This window comes from Lynx rufus, unplaced genomic scaffold, assembly GCF_022079265.1.
Source record: "Lynx rufus isolate CCGP_SWC_20201006 ecotype Redwood Valley unplaced genomic scaffold, mLynRuf1.p SCAF_2, whole genome shotgun sequence".
In the NCBI taxonomy this organism is placed as follows: domain Eukaryota; kingdom Metazoa; phylum Chordata; class Mammalia; order Carnivora; family Felidae; genus Lynx; species Lynx rufus.
In genome coordinates this window covers 91,898,504-91,915,162 of record NW_025814834.1, presented here as the reverse complement: position 1 = coordinate 91,915,162, position 16,659 = coordinate 91,898,504, and positions in this window count along the sequence as shown.

Sequence of the window (16,659 nt, the reverse complement as noted above, 5' to 3'; positions counted from 1 at the left end):
CGTAACAATACTGAGCCTTCAAATTCCATGAATATGGTATATTTATTCACTTTTTAAGGCTTTTAAATTTTTCTCAGCAGTGTTTTCTATTTTCTCATATTTATTCCTAGTTGATTTTTTTTTGATGCTAAGAAAAATGATACTTAATTTAGAATTTTTTGTTGGTTGTATTTAGAAATGCAAATGATTTTTGTAATTTCACCTTAAATCCTGTGACCTTGCAAAATATACTTACAAATTCAAATAAGTTTCTGTAACTCCTTAGGGTTTTCTATCTGTATAATCATATCATCTGCAAATTACAATTTTTCTTCTTCCTTTTCCATCTTAATACAATTATTACACTTCTCTTGCTCTAATGCTCTGGCAGAGACCTCCAATACAATGTAGAATAGCAATGGTGGGAGTTGCATCCTTGCCTTAGTCCTGATCTGAGAGGGATAGCATTCAATATTCATCATTAAGTTTGATATTAGTAGACTTCTCATAAATACTATTTATCAGATTGAGGAAGCTCATGTCTCTTTCTGGTTTTCAGGGTTGTTTATTATTATTATTATTATTATTATTATTTATCGGTGATTTACTTTGCTAAATACATTTTTGGCGCAGCTTTTTAGGTAATAGTTCAAATTTTCTTTTTATTCTTTTCACATAGTGAATTACATGAATTTTTTTTAAGTCTTTATTTATTTATTTGAGAGAGACAGAGACAGAGCAAGTGAGGAAGGGGCAGAGAGATAGGGAAAGAGAATCCCAAGCAGGCTCTGCACTGCCAGAGCACAGCCTGACATGGGGCTCCAACACACAAAGCCATAAGATCATGACTTGTGTGGAAACTGAGTTGGTCGCTTAACCAACTGAGCCACCCAGACACCCCTATAATATCCTTCTAAAATTCTCTTTATGACAGAAAGACAGACACTCAGATCAATGGAACAGAATAAATAACCCAGAAATGGATCCACAAATGCATGGCCAACTAATCTCTGACAAAGCAGGAAAGAACATCCACTGGAATGAAGGCAGTCTCCAGCAAATGGGGCTGGGAAAACTTGACAGCGACATGCAGAAAAATGAACCTGGACCACTTTCTTACACCATACAAAAAAATAAACTCAACATGGATGAAAGACCTAAATGTAAGACAGGAGGCCACAAAAACCCTTGAGGAGGAAGCAGGCAAAAATCTCTTTGACCTTGGCCACAGCAACTTCTTACTCAACACCTCTCTGGAGGCAAGGGAAACAAAAGCAAAAATGAACTACTGGGACCTCATCAAAATAAAAACCTTCTGCACAGTGAAGGAAACAATCAGCAAAACTAAAAAAGGCAACAGACGGAATGGGAGAAGATATTTGCAAACAACATATCAGATGAAAGGTTAGTATTCAAAATATATAAAGAACTTATCAAACTCAACACCCAAAAGAAAAATAATCCAGTGAAGAAATGAGCAAAAGACATGAATAGACACTTCTCCGAAGAAGACATCCAGATAGCTAACAGACACATGAAAAAATGCTCAACATCACTCATCAACAGGGAAATACAAATCAAAACCACAATGAGATACCACCTCACAGCCGTCAGAATGGCTAAGATTAACAACTCAGGCAACAACAGATATTGGCGAGGAAGCGGAGAAAGAGCATCTCTTTTGCATTGTTGGTGGGAATGTAAACTGGTGCAGCCACTCTGGAAAACAGCATGGAGGGTCCTCAAAAAGTTAAAAAGAGAACTACCCTACAACCCAGCAATTGCACTACAAGTTATTTATCCAAGGGATGCAGATATGCTGTTTGAAAAGGGCACATGCACCCCAATGTTTAGAGCAGCACTATCAACAATAGCCAAAGTATGGAAAGAGCCCAAAAGTCTATCGACTGATGAATGGATAAAGAAGATGTGGTATATATATATATATACAATGGAGTATTACTCAGCAATCAAAAAGAATGAAATCTTGCTATTTGCAACTATGTGGATGGAACTGGAGGGTATTATGCTACGCGAAATTAGTCAGAGAAAGACAAATATCATATGATTTCACTCATATGAGGACTTTTAGACACACAACAGGTGAACATAAGGGAAGGGAAGCAAAAATACTATAAAAACAGGGAGGGGACAAAACATAAGAGAATCTTAAATATGGAGAACAAACAGAGGGTTACTGGAGGGGTTGTGGGAGGGGGTATGAGCTAAATGGGTAATGGGCATTAAGGAATCTACTCCTGAAATCATTGTTGCACTATATGCTAACTAACTTGGATGTAAATAAATAAATAAATAAATAAATAAATAAATAAATAATAAAATCTCTTTAGTGTTTGTAAGCTCTTACTAACACCTCCTCTTTAGAATTGGTTATTTGTATTTTATCTCATTTCATCTCAATCCAGTTTTGCACAGTGTTTATCAATTTTATTAATCTTTTCTAAGAATGGGCTTCTGGTTTTATTGATTTTTTTTGTTTATTTTCTATTTCATTGATTTTGATTTATCCATATTATTTTCTTTACTCATTTTAGTTTTGATTTTCTCTACTTTTAATAACTTCTTAAGGTGGAAGCTTACATCATTTATTTTATGTTTATCTCATTTTCAGATATAACCATTTAGCACTATAAATTTATCTCCAAGCACTATTTTAGTTGCTCCATAAGATTGATTATGTTCTTATCATTTAACTTGAAATATTTTCTAATTTCCTTTATTGTTTGAATCATGGATTATTTAGAAATTGGCTGTTTAATTATTAAGTACTTAGGAATTTTCTAGACATCTTATTGTTATTGATTTCCAACTTAATTCCATTGTCACTGATGAACATGCTCTGTGTAATTTCATTTGAAATTTATCCAGACTTGTTTTATGGCATGTACATATTCTATGTTGGTGAATAGCCTATACGTACTTTGCAGTTGTTGAATGCAGTGTTCAACACTCGGTGTAGCATTGAATAAAACAAATGTGAAGCTGTTCTTGTGAAAGGAAAATTTTCCACAGACAATTTAATAGTAGACTTTTATTCAGCTATTTGTGAATCAGATGGCATCTTATCTTAGCAAATAGAAAGGAGCTCTGAAGAGCTGCACCGGAGACAGCTTTTTATAGACCAAAGTGAAGAGGAAAAATGAAGTTACATTGGGCATCTGCTGATTGGCTAAAATTACTTTCCTCATATGGAGCAAACGGTAGTCTAAGAGCAGGCCAGGTAACTTGTGCTAAGCAGACAAGCCATGATTGGTCAACTTGAGCCTCCTGGTTCTGGGTGAGCTGAGTAACTTATTTGGTTTGCTGACATGGAGCTTAGCATGAGCAACTCAATCTTGGGCCTACTTTAGATACCTTCAGAGTCTGTTCCTTAGATACATAATTCACATAAATTTTACTTGTGTGTGTGTGAAGAGGCAGAGACCTAGTTTTTTTTTTTTCAAATGCATAACCAATTGTTTCAATGCCCATCATAGTTGATTTGAAATGCCACCTTGTACCTGTCAGTAACTATTCTTGACTACTATATTATTTTTTGAGATGAGGTACGCAATTACCTAATATGAGAATATTTATTTATATATATAGCCTGTATATAATATTTATATTTATATATATATTATTTATATTATACTTTATATATATATTCTTTCTTTTTAAGTTTATTTACTTTGAAAAAGAGAAAGTGCCAGGGGTGGGAGGGTGGCAGGGAGAGAGTGAGAGAGAGAGAATCAATCCCAAGCAGTCTCCGTGCTGCCACCACAGAGCCTGACGCGGGGTTTGAACTCACAAAACCATGAGATTATGACCAGAGCTGAAGCCCAGAGTCAGACATTTAATCAACTTAGCTACCCACGTGCCCCTACTTTATATATATTCTAAATATAAAAGGACTGCGTATGTTTAGGGTGATGTTTAAAATCCTTCCACAGCAACCTGGCTATGCAATAAATCACTAAGAAATAGCTGTCAAGGACTGTGTACTTTTGGAAAAATCATGACTTGTACTAAATAAATACTCAGTGTATATCAAATAAATTGAATTGTCTTGACTTACTGATATTTTTTTCTTAACTCCTGAAAATAATACTATTTGGGGGTGCTAGCATCTTCCTGTAATTTAACTGTTAAGTTGTGACATGTTCTCTTGGAAAACTTTGTCTCATGAAAGAAATGTTATGAGTCATGGTGTTAGTTGGTCAGGGAAGGATGTGAGGCATATGATAGTGGTTGACAAGCGTTTACTCTGGCTGCTGCTGCTGCTTCGGCTTCTTCTTCTTCTTTTTACTTTTCCTGCACCACCTTGGCTACAATTAATTTTTCCCTCTTAGAATGCTTAGAGCTTCTCTCTTAGGATGTTGAGCACATACCGATTTGCACTATTATTCAGAGACATGACCTACTTGGTCTCTGAAAATGTTACTCCTGAATATACTCACACGCATACACAATGGAGTTCTTTATCCATTCATCTGTTGACAGACACTTGGGTTCTTTCCATATCTTAGGTATTGTGAATAATGGTGTAATGTACATGGGAATACAAATATCTCTTTGAGATACTGATTTTGTTTCCTTTGGATATGTACCCAGATGTGGGATTAATGGATAATATGGTAGTTATATTTTTAATTTTTTGAGGAACCTCCATACTATTTTCCATAATGGCTGTAACAATTTATATTCCCACAAAAAGTATACAAGGGGTCTCTTTTCTCCACACCTTCAGAGCCTAAAAACATTGAACTTGTAGGACCAGAGAATAGAATGGTGATTCAATTGGGGGGGGGGGAGCATGCTAATAAGAATATGTTGGTCAAAGGGTACAAATTTTCAGTTAAAAGATAAGTTCTGAGGCTCTAATGTAAAAATGGTGGTTATAGTTAATAATCCTGTATTAAATAAATACTTGCAATTTGTTAAGAGAAGAGATCTTAAGTGTTCTCAACACGCTTTCTCACACACTCACACACAAATAGGAACTATGTGAAGTGATGAATGTATTAATTAAGTTGATTGTGGTAATCATTTCACAATGTATATGTATATTAAAATTATCATGTTGTACACCTGAAAAAAGTCACATTATACAACCTAAATACATACAATTTTTATTTGTCAATCATACCTCAATAAATCTGAAAGAAAAAAAATTTAAAAGCCACAATAGTAATGCAGATTTTATCATTACCATCCCTAAGCCTGAAAAAACCAAAATTCAAATTTAGTTTGCAATTAATTGAGGGTTTTGTTTTTGTGGAAGACAATGTTATAGGCAGTATGTCATAGTAAAGATTTGTGCAAAGAGCAGTATTTATGGAAAAATTATTTTTTATTTATTTAACCACTGATAGCTGGATGCCTTAAACAAATTTATATAAACTCTGGGCATCATTTGAATATAGATGGAAATGGTTTAACTACAGAGTTCCAAATATACTCCCTTAAATAAAATCATCTCTCATTGCAGAAAAAATCATGTATGACGTTGGTGTGAATATGAATTAGTAATGTTGGAAGGCACTTGACAATTTTTATCAAAATGTTAAAAATAAGTATACCTTGCAAACTAGCAATTCAAATCCTATTAATCAGCTCTTCAAAATCAACATACATGCCAGTTTGTATGTGTAAGGTTATTCAATGAAGCTTTTTTTTTGTAATAGCAAAAAAATATAAATGGTGTAGATTCCAGTTGATAGAGGGACAGTTAAAATGCTAGTCATTAAAAATAATATTGTAGATCTAGTGATACAGATGTAAAAATATTTCAGGACATATTGCTGTGTTTAAAAAAGGCCAGTCACAAGCAATACATAATTCTTGACTTAAATGATGTGAAAGGAAACCATATATATGTGTCTATATATGCTAAGCTATATCCTGTGGCTACCCGGGAAGGAGGAAAAGATCCTAGTGGAAGGTAAAAAATGACCTTAGATTTTTGCTATATACAGTTTTGTGTTTCTTGAATCTTTTAACGTGAGAATGTTGTCTTTTATGTAATTATTTTCATTTTCAGAATCAAAACATAGAGAAAAAATAGAGAAATGATTGGTATTGTCTTGCCCTGTTAAATTAAAGGCCATGCACTATAGTGGATAAGGACATGAGCTTTATAGTCAAACTAATCTAATGATCTGAATCTGATTCTAATACTTGCCAGCTCTGACTTCGTATAAGTTGTAACTTCTCTGGATCTTTGCTTTTTTATCTGTAAAATGAGAATAGCAATATCTAAATAAGATAATATGTATACAACATAGACTACAGTGTTTGGTTCATAGTAATTATTTAATCAATACTAGCTGCCTTTTTCCCCATTCTCTTCCTTTTTATTACTATTAGTATCCTTACCATTAAAATTGATGTACTCAATTTTTGATGATTTCAATTGATGTACATTAATGGAGTATTTAAAGTCACTTTTCAGTATGTTTATGTGTACATATGCTGTTTACATGTCCTACTTTATAAATGTGATTATAATGGCCACTTTTGCCTGTCAGGTTCCTATGTTACTGAACCAGTGAACCAGAATTCTAAGCTGAGCACAGTCCCAGGGCATTGATGATTGTAATATTGTCCTTACACCTGCAGGAGGAGCGTCTGGCTCTGAGCTTTATATGTTAGAGGGTTCACATAGCAATTTCTTCAGACACTAAATTTCTAATATCATATCTTTGAAAGAATAGTTGATTGTGAAAATTTGGGGGTTGAGTCATTGCCAGCTTTGAAGACAGACACCAATTTGGAGTTTGATGAAGACTTGCAGATAAAAGAAAAGGTGAATAAATTAATTTATCCAATCTTCTCTCTATGGTAGCATAAATTCCCTAGATTTTGCCTACCAAAGTGTCTTTTCCTAGTAGTGCCCAATGCTCATTTTCTTGTATCTCTTTGTGTTCCAATTTGTGGTTCAGAAGGGATCCATGAATTAACACTGAATCCACCTCAGGGTTCACATAGTGACAGATAAACGTTTTGTTATATAAAATAATCCATATATTTTATACACAGGCACATGCATATACATATGTATTTAAACTACAGAATATATATATGTATTTTTTTTCTTTTTTTTAATTTTATTTTTTTTATTTACATCCAAATTAGTTAGCCTATAGTGCAACAATGATTTCAGGAGTATATTCCTTAATTCCCTTTACCCATTTAGCCCACCCCACCTCCCACAACCCCTCCAGTAACCCTCTGTTTGTTCTCCATATTTAAGAGTCTCTTATGTTTTGTCCCCCCTCCCTGTTTTTATATTATTCTTGCTTCCCTTCTCTTATATTCATCTGCTAAGTGTCTTAAAGTCCTCATATGAATGAAGTCATATGATATTTGTCTTTCTCTGACTAATTTCGCTTAGCATAATACCCTCCATTTCCATCCAGGTAGTTGCAAATGGCAAGATTTCATTCTTTTTGATTGCCGAGTAATACTCCATTGTATATATATACACCACATCTTCTTTATCCATTCATCCATCGATGGACATTTGGGCTCTTTCCATACTTTGGCTATTGTTGATAGTGCTGCTATCAACATGGGGGTACATGTGTCCCTTTGAAACAGCATACCTGTATCCCTTGGATAAATGCCTAGTAGTGCAATTGTTGGGTCATAGGGTAGTTCTATTTTTAATTTTTTGAGGACCCTCCATACTGTTTTCCAGAGTGGCTACACCAGTTTTGCATTCCCACCAGCAATGCAAAAGAGATCCTCTTTCTCCACATCCTCACCAATATCTGTTGTTGCCTGAGTTGTTAATGTTAGCCTTCTGATGGGTGTGAGGTGGTATCTCATTGTGGTTTTGATTTGTATTTCCCTGATGATGAGTGATGAGTATTTTTTCATGTCAGTTGGCCATCTGGATGTTTTCTTTGGAGAAGCGTCTATTCATGTCTTTTGCCCATTTCTTCACTGGATTTTTTTGTTTTTATTTCTGCTGTGTTCATTGTGATCTTTCCTCTTTCATTCTTGATTTTATTTATTTGGATCCTTTCCTTTTTCTTTTTGATCAAACTGGCTAGTGGTTTATCAATTGCATTAATTCTTTCAAAGAACCAGCTTCTGTTTTCATTGATCTGTTCTACTGGTATTTTTTGTTTTTTGTTTTTTTGTTTTTTTTTTTTTTTTTGGTTTCAATAGCATTAATTTCTGCTCTAATCTTTATTATTTCCTGTCTTCTGCTGGTTTTGAGTTTTATTTGCTCTTCTTTTTCCAGCTCCTTAAGGTGTAAGGTTAGGTTGTGTACCTGAGATCTTTCTTCCTTCTTTAGGAAGGCCTGGATTGCTATGTACTTTCCTCTTATGACTGTCTTTACTGCGTGCCAGAGGTTTTGGGTTGTGGTGTTATCATTTTCACTGATTTCCATATACTTTTTAATTTCCTCTTTAACTGCTTGGTTAGCCCATTCATTCTTTATTTTTTATTTATTTATTTTTTAAATTTTTTTTTTTTCAACGTTTATTTATTTTTGGGACAGAGAGAGACAGAGCATGAACAGGGGAGGGGCAGAGAGAGAGAGGGAGACACAGAATGGGAAACAGGCTCCAGGCTCTGAGCCATCAGCCCAGAGCCCGACGCGGGGCTCGAACCCACGGACCGCGAGATCGTGACCTGGCTGAAGTCGGACGCTCAACCGACTGCGCCACCCAGGCGCCCCGCCCATTCATTCTTTAGCAGGATGTTATTTAGTCTCCAATTATTTGTTACCTTTCCAAATTTTTTCTTGTGGTTGATTTCGAGTTTCATAGCGTTGTGGTCTGAAAATATGCATGGTATGATCTCAATCTTTTTGTACTTGTGGAGGGCTGACTTGTGTCCCAGTATATGGTGTATTCTGGAGAACGTTCCATGTGCACTCAAGAAGAATGTATATTCTGCTGCTTTAGGATGAAATGTTCTGAATATATCTGTTAAGTCCATCTGGTCCAGTGTGTCATTCAAAGCCATTGTTTCCTTGTTGATTTTTTGATTAGATGATCTGTCCATTGCTGTAAGTTGGGTGTTGAAGTCCCCTACTATTATGATGTTATTACCAATGAGCTTCTTTATGTTTGTGATTAATTGATGTATATATTTGGGTGCTCTCACATTTGGCACATAAATGTTTACAATTGTTAGGTCTTCTTGGTGGATAGACCCCTTGATTATGATATAATGCCCTTCTTCATTTCTTGATACAGTCTTTATTTTGAAGTCTAGATTGTCTGATATAAATATGGCTACTCTGGCTTTCTTTTGTTGACCATTAGCATGATAGATGGTTCTCCATCCCCTTACTTTCAATCTGAAGGTGTCTTTAGGTCTAACGTGGATCTCTTGTAAACAGGATATAGTTGGATCTTATTTTCTTATCCATTCTGCTACCCTATGTCTTTTGATTGAAGCATTGAGTCCACTGGCGCTTAGAGTGAGTACTGAAAGATATGAATCTATTGCCATTATGTTTCTTGTAGAGTTGGAGTTTCTGGTGATGTTCTCTGGTCCTTTCTAGTCTTTGTTGCTTTTAGTCTTTATTTGTTTGTTTTTGTTTTACATTTTTTCTCCCCTCAGAGTGTCCCCATTAAAATGTCTTGCAGGGCTGGTTTAGTGGTCACAAACTCCTTTAATTTTTGTTTGTCTGGGAAACTTTTTATCTCTCCTTCTATTTTGAATGACTGCCTTGCTGGATAAAGAATTCTTGGCTGCATAATTTTTTTATTAAGTACATTGAACATATCCTGCCACTCCTTTCTGGCCTGCCAAGTTTCTGTGGATAGGTCTGCTGCAAACCTGATCTGTCTTCCCTTGTAGGTTAAAGACTTTTTTTTCCCTTGCTGCTTTCATGATTCTTTCCTTGTCTGAGTAATTTGTGGATTTGACTATGATGCCTTGTTGATGGTCAGTTTTTGTTGAATCTAATGGGGATCCTCTGTGCTTCCTGGATTTTGATGTCTGTGTCTTTCCCCAGGTTAGGAAAGTTTTCTGCTATGATTTGCTCACATAACCCTTCTACCCCTATTTCTCTTCCTTTCCTGGGACACTTATGATTCTGATGTTGTTGTTTTTTAATGAGTCACTGATTTATCTAATTCTTAAATCATGCTCTTTGGCCTTAATCTCCCTTTTTTTCTGCTTCATTATTCTCCATAATGTTGTCCTCTATATTACTGATTCTCTGTTCTGCCTCATCCATCCTTGCTGCCATGGCATCCACTCGACATTGCAGCTCAGTTATAGCATTTTTTATTTCATCCTGATTACCTTTTACTTCTTTTATCTCTGCAGAGAGGGATTCTAATCTATTTTCGACTCCAGCTAGTTTTCTTATTCTCACGACTCTAAATTATGGTTCAGACATCTTGCTTGTATCTGTGTTGGTTAAGTCCCTGGCTGTCATTTCTTTCTGCTCTTTCTTTTGGGTTGAATTCCTTCGTTTTGTCATTTTGAAGGGAGAAAAGGAATTAATGAGGTAAAAAAAATTAAAAAATATTAAAACTAATAAATATTAAAATCAAAAAATTAAAAACAAACACACACCCAAAAAAATCAAATAAATGATGCTAGATCCTAAGTGTGTTTTGGTCTGGGTGTTGAAAGGGTCTTGATAGGTTAGAGAAAAAAGGGGAAAGAAAGAAGAAAAAAAAGGAAATCGCTTGAGAATTTGAAAAAATGAATACACTGAGGTGGAATAAAATGAAATGATGGAAGCAAGATAGAATTTGAAAAAATTTACCCAAAAGTAAAAAATATAGTTGAAAAAAATTAAAGAAAAATATTTTTAATAAAAATTGAAAATAAAAATGATTTTTTCTCTCTCTGTATTTAAGAAAAAGGAAAGAAATGAAAAAGAGAAAAAAGACAACAGAAAAAAAGAAAGAAAATTGAATAGATGGACCAGCAAACAGACTGAAATACAATTGAAATTACTTTGTTTTCCCCTAGAAGTCTAACTATGAAACGCTTTATAGTCCATAAACTAAGCAGGCGGAGAGACTTGTGTTCCTGAGGAGTGAGATTGGCCCGGTTGGGCGGGGCTTAGTGTAATGGCTCTGTTCTCCACTAGATGGCGCTGCTTAGCTTACCAGGGTGGATTATTGTGGCGCTTGTAGGTGTGTGTGTGTGCGTGCGTGCGCGCGGGCACACACACACACACACACACGCATACACACACACACACACACACACACACACACACGCATGCATGGAAGCGGTGAAAATGGCATCATCCAGATACCCAGTCTCTAGTGTGGGAACTGTGTTCTCCCCGATCTGCAATTGCACACCTGTCCTTTGTGTTCAGCTTCCATCAACTCCCTGCTTTTACACTTTCTGTGACCAAGCCCCAGGCAGAACCTCCCTCCTGAATTTTATCTCAGGTGTGGCTGTGTTTCCCGACCCTTTATTTCTGAGGGACTATGGTTTTGACCCATTCTGCCCCTCTGGGGGAGGGTTTCACAGGGCAATGGCTGGGTGCTGGCCATACCCAGTAACGTTCTCTGGACTGTGTTGCTGCCAACACCCAGAGACTGCAGCCGGTGGCCAGCCCACCCCATAAAAAGTTAACACGATTGTGTAGCACCAGCGTTTCAGGGATTAGGGCAAATCACAACACACATCTGGCACCAGCCTTCACCCCCAGCAACGTTGTTCCAGCACCAGCAAATGTGGCTGTTCTCCAGGTCCACTGGTGCCTTTGACTGTGGGGGGAGTCACATCCGCCTCTACCAGGTGTCCTCCTAGCAGGGGAACAGCCTCTCTCTGGGTGGCCTGAAGAACCCCGGACTCCACTCTTGCTCCTGGGGATTCTCCCTTCTCACCAGCACCACCAGGTATCGAGCTGTGGAGTTTCAGACTCTGCACCCCCTGTTTATAGAGTCTTAATGGAATTAAAACCCTCTCCTTTCTCCTTTCTCCCTTTTTAGTTCAGTCCCTGCGGCTGTTTCCACTTTTCTACTTTCTCTCTAGCTGCTTTTGGTGGGGGGGTGGCGCTTTTCCCATATTCTCCCCTGCTCCCTGTCCTCTCTCCACAAGCAGAAACAGCTCCCTGCCCTCCACAGCTTCTCTCTCCCCCAGTTCACCCCTCCATGCCACGTACCTACTGAGTTCTATGGTTCAGTTGTGTAGACTGTTGTGTTAATCCTCAGATCAGTTTTCTAGATGTGCAGGATGGTTTATGTTGGTCTGGCTGTATTTCATGGATGCAAGACACAAAAAAAACTTCCATGTTGTTCCACCATCTTGGCCTAAAATACCCAGAATATATTTTTATAATCAAAAGAAAAGAAACCACATGTGAGTCACACAGCAAAAGTTACATGTCAATAAAATACAAAAAAATTAATCAGAAGTTAGAAACAAAAATGTCTTTAAGGAGAAACAAATAATATATGCAAATAAATAATCCTGAAACTAATGTTTAAGAAGAATGTTCTCTGGGGGCTCCTGGCTGGCTCAGTTGATAGAGCATGTGACTCTTTATCTTGGGGTTCTGAGTTCAAGCTCCATGTTGGGTGTAGAGATTACTTAAAAATAAAATCTTAAAAAAAAGAGAGAGAGAGAGAATTGTTCTCTGGCTATTACAGATTAAGACAGGGTCTTGCTTAAAGAGATATCTGACTTAATCTTACAACATACTATTTTTAGTTTTCTTTGTAAACATCCTAAAATTGAAATATTTGAAATAACTAAAGAAATGTGAAATGGCTCTAGATATTGCTTTAAATAATGGCTAACCCTGTGATATATAAGTGACAAAAATTTTATTAATGAAATTAAAAATATAGCATTTTTAATGTTAATCATAAATTTTTATATGTAGATGAATTATGTTTCAACATGATCTATAAAATTCATGGTTTATGTCCAAATCTAGGCATTGTTTTAAGCAATTTGTTGAAAATATCAGTTGCTCTTGCCTCAGCAGAGCAGTTTCTCAAAATTAAAATTCATAGAAGCTACCTAAGAACAATAATCACTCAAGGAATTTGGTCTAATTGGGCAATCCTGTCAATAAAACACAAATTATGTGAAAACCTTGATAACAACAACATAATTAGTACATTTTCTGAAATTAAGACAAGAAAAATAAATTCTATGGGATAAATATATGATAATTTATGGATTATGTATGTCTTTATTTTATTACTCATCCTAACATCACCAATCCTTCAACAGAACACCCAGGTGGATCATCTTTGACATTTTGCCAACTTTCTGTTAAATCAAAGCTATAGCTTCTCAATTTCTTTTAAAATTTTGTAGTATGATGGTATATTTTTCAAAATAGGAGAAAAACACATTTTATTTAATAATTTGTTGCATGAAATATAACTGAAATAATTAGACATATGTGATGTGGGTCTTTGTTTATATTCTTATCCTGAGCCCTACAGATGTTGGGGCGAGCTGGTGCATTGGAATTCTATTAGTGACCTCTCTACATATGCAAGAAATGAGTAGCTCTAAGTGCCAGAGGTCTTAGCATGGGAGATCATATCTGCTGGGAGTTAAGAGTGAGGGAAGGTAGCTCCGACTACTGCCTTACTTGTTTTCCTGCAGGATCATCATGGTGTTTCAAGTCTGACTCATGATATTCTTTCCACCAGAAATACCCTCTCCTTTACATTCCCTTAGATGCTTCCTAATCGTTCTTCATGTGTCAATGTTGTGGGTTGAATTGTCCCTCCAAAAAAGATATGTTGAGGTCCCAATACCTGGTACATACTAGTGTGTCTTTATTTGGCAATAAGATCTTTGTAGATGTTATTCATGTAAGATGAGGAGGTCATACTGAATTAGGGTACATCCTAAATCCAATGACAGGTGTCCTTGTAAGAAGATTGTAAGAGACTCGGTGAAGAAGGCCATGCAATGGCAGAGGCAGAGAGAAGCCAAGGAATACCAGCAACCACCAGAAGCTGGAAAAGGCAAGAAAGGATTCTTCCCAACAGGCTTCAGAGGTAAGCATGGCTCAGATGACACCTTGATTTCAGACTTCAAATTGATTTCAAATTCCTGTTGTTTTAAGTCACTGCATTTGCTCTTGCTTTGCTACAGCTGCCCTATAAAACTGATACAAGTGTCATGGTGTTTTCTAGCCTGTAGGCTGGACTCAGGAGATATTTCCTACCAGAAATACCCTGTCCTCTTCATTCATTTGGACACTTCCTATCATCCTTCGTGTACCACTCACTACTTCCAACTTTGTTGGACTTTATTGACAACCCAAGGCAGGTTTGGCTTTATGCCAAAGTAGAATGTGGCCAACAAGAGGATGCTGCTGCTTCCTCTAACCTTGTGTCATATTACTGTTTCCTCTGCAATTGGGAAGAACCATGTACAATCTCATGGTAGCAGCCAGTCCTCCTGATATGTTCTCGGTATCAAACTGTCTGACAAATCAAACTGGCACGGCCTTGGTTGATTCTTTCCAACTCCACCTTTTGGAAAGAGGCAACCTTGGCCAGCAGCTGCTCATGCTGTTGGAAGGACAGCTACCTCAGCACTCACTCATCTGGGCAAGAGAACAGGCTTTTGCTCTGCAGCTGATTCCACCAGATGCAATGGCTCAGCTTGTCTCTGAGCCCCAGTGTCTGAAGTCTTCAGTGCCACCTACCTGGCATTTAAGTCGGGAGCAGCATTTTCCAAAGGACCCGGGTGTCAGCAGCTGCTTGTGTGGGTAACACTAGGTTTAATCATCCACTTATGCTCTCAGATTAAGAGTTGATTAGGCCAATTGTATCCAGATAATTTTTCCCTATGAACAATGGCAGCTGCAGAGCACATTTTCAAGAAATCTAGTCCAAAATATGAAAAAAAGATACTGTTTTTTTTTCTTAGAAATAAAATAGATTGGACTCAGCTCTTGAATTTTATTTTATCTCTCCCTGGGTTTTAACAGCAAGCTTAATGTAGCTGTATAAGAAAAGAAGTATTTCAATCTGGAGGGAAGGAGTTTGCCCTCTTAACAAATCAGCATTCTTTTCTCTGCAAAACATGGAGCTTGAATATGCAAATGATCTTCTAGTAGGAATTATCATTAGTCATTCTTTCACAAAGAAATAATTGAAGAACATTGTAGTATGTGACAGACAGCATTGAGATTCATCAAGTTTCAATTCTTGAGATCTGTCAGCTTGTCAAAAAGCAGATGTGTGATTTTGTGGCCCTGCTGGTGAAATATTGGACTCTTTTCTCTTAGTGCACAATAGTCACCTCCTATAATTTGCTTTTAAATAAACAAGATCTGGCATGGTACGTCTTCTATCTAATGGGCAATATTACAAACAAGATTAAAAGAAATGGCTATAAAGCTGTTGTCTTTGCAAATTGAATTTGGCAAGATACTACCGCAGGCAACTAATAAGCTTACTAGATATATTATCTGAACTGATCACCAAACTGATCAGGAACGGCATAGTTTTCTTCACAGGCCTTGGTAAATGCACGGAGGAGTTTGTTATTTAAACACTAACAGTTACTAAAAATCTAGGGTGGATTCCAGCAAGAGAACCTGTAGTTCAATTTTAGATGTAGAGGAAAGGAAAAAGAGATCATTATTTGGCATAACTTTTATAGTTAACTTGGATCTTTAAAATAAAGTTGAGAAATCTGTAAATTTGAAAAGTGTTACTATTGATAAGAGTTACTCTTTATTGAGGGGCTAGAATACAGAAGCTATTGTATTTAGTGCTTTCCATTTAATCTTCATAGTGATAAAAGGAATTAAGCAGAACTGTTATTTTCATTTTCTAATGAGTAACATTAAGGTTTTAAGCATTAACTTACCCAAGATCAATAGCTAGATAAGGGCAAGGTCAGAATTCAATCTATGCCCATCTGTCTCTAGATCCTACACTTTTTAGTCACTGGGTTAAGTATCTCTGAGCCAGAGAAGAACATTCTATTGTTGAGAAATTCTATTTATGAAGCCAACTGAGTCATCTGATTGCTTTGGGCCTATAACCTAGATCTAGGGGAAGCACAGCCCGAGGGAGAGGCACAGTGTGCATTTGGTTCTTAGCACAGATATAACTTCCTCTTTCTAGTTTTTGCTCTCTCTGAGCAAACAGACTTTTTGTACCTATGGAAGCACTTCAGCTTCTCAAATGGGAGGTTTTAGGAGTGTGGTATTGTGATTTATAATAAGAAATATATATTTGGTCTTTGTCCCCATTCCTGGCACAGAGTTCCTAAAACCCTTGGAAGTTTCTAAATAATAAGAACAATAAAGGTGTCTTAATATTCATCACAAACTCCTTTCAACCACACCTGAGTTTATGTGAATCAGGTGACTTTTGCAAAGCACATAAGAATGGAAGCTGGCTGTGGAGGAGCCAACCATGTGACTGGAGGGTTAGAACTTTCAATTCCAGCCGGCTGACCTCTGGGGAGAGGAGAGAGGCGTGAGATTGAATCATCTGCTACTGGCTAATGATTTAATCAATTGTGTCTACATAATGAAGCCTCATACAAATCCAAAAGGATGGGGTTTGGAGAGGTCCCAGGTTGGTGAACATGTGGAGGTTTAGGGAGAGTGGCACACTTGCAGAGAGCATGGCCCCTCACATACCTTACCCTATACATCTATGGCTTCCATCTGGATGTACCTGAATTATATCCTTTTGTAATAAGTCAGGAATCTAGTAAATAGAATGTTTCTGA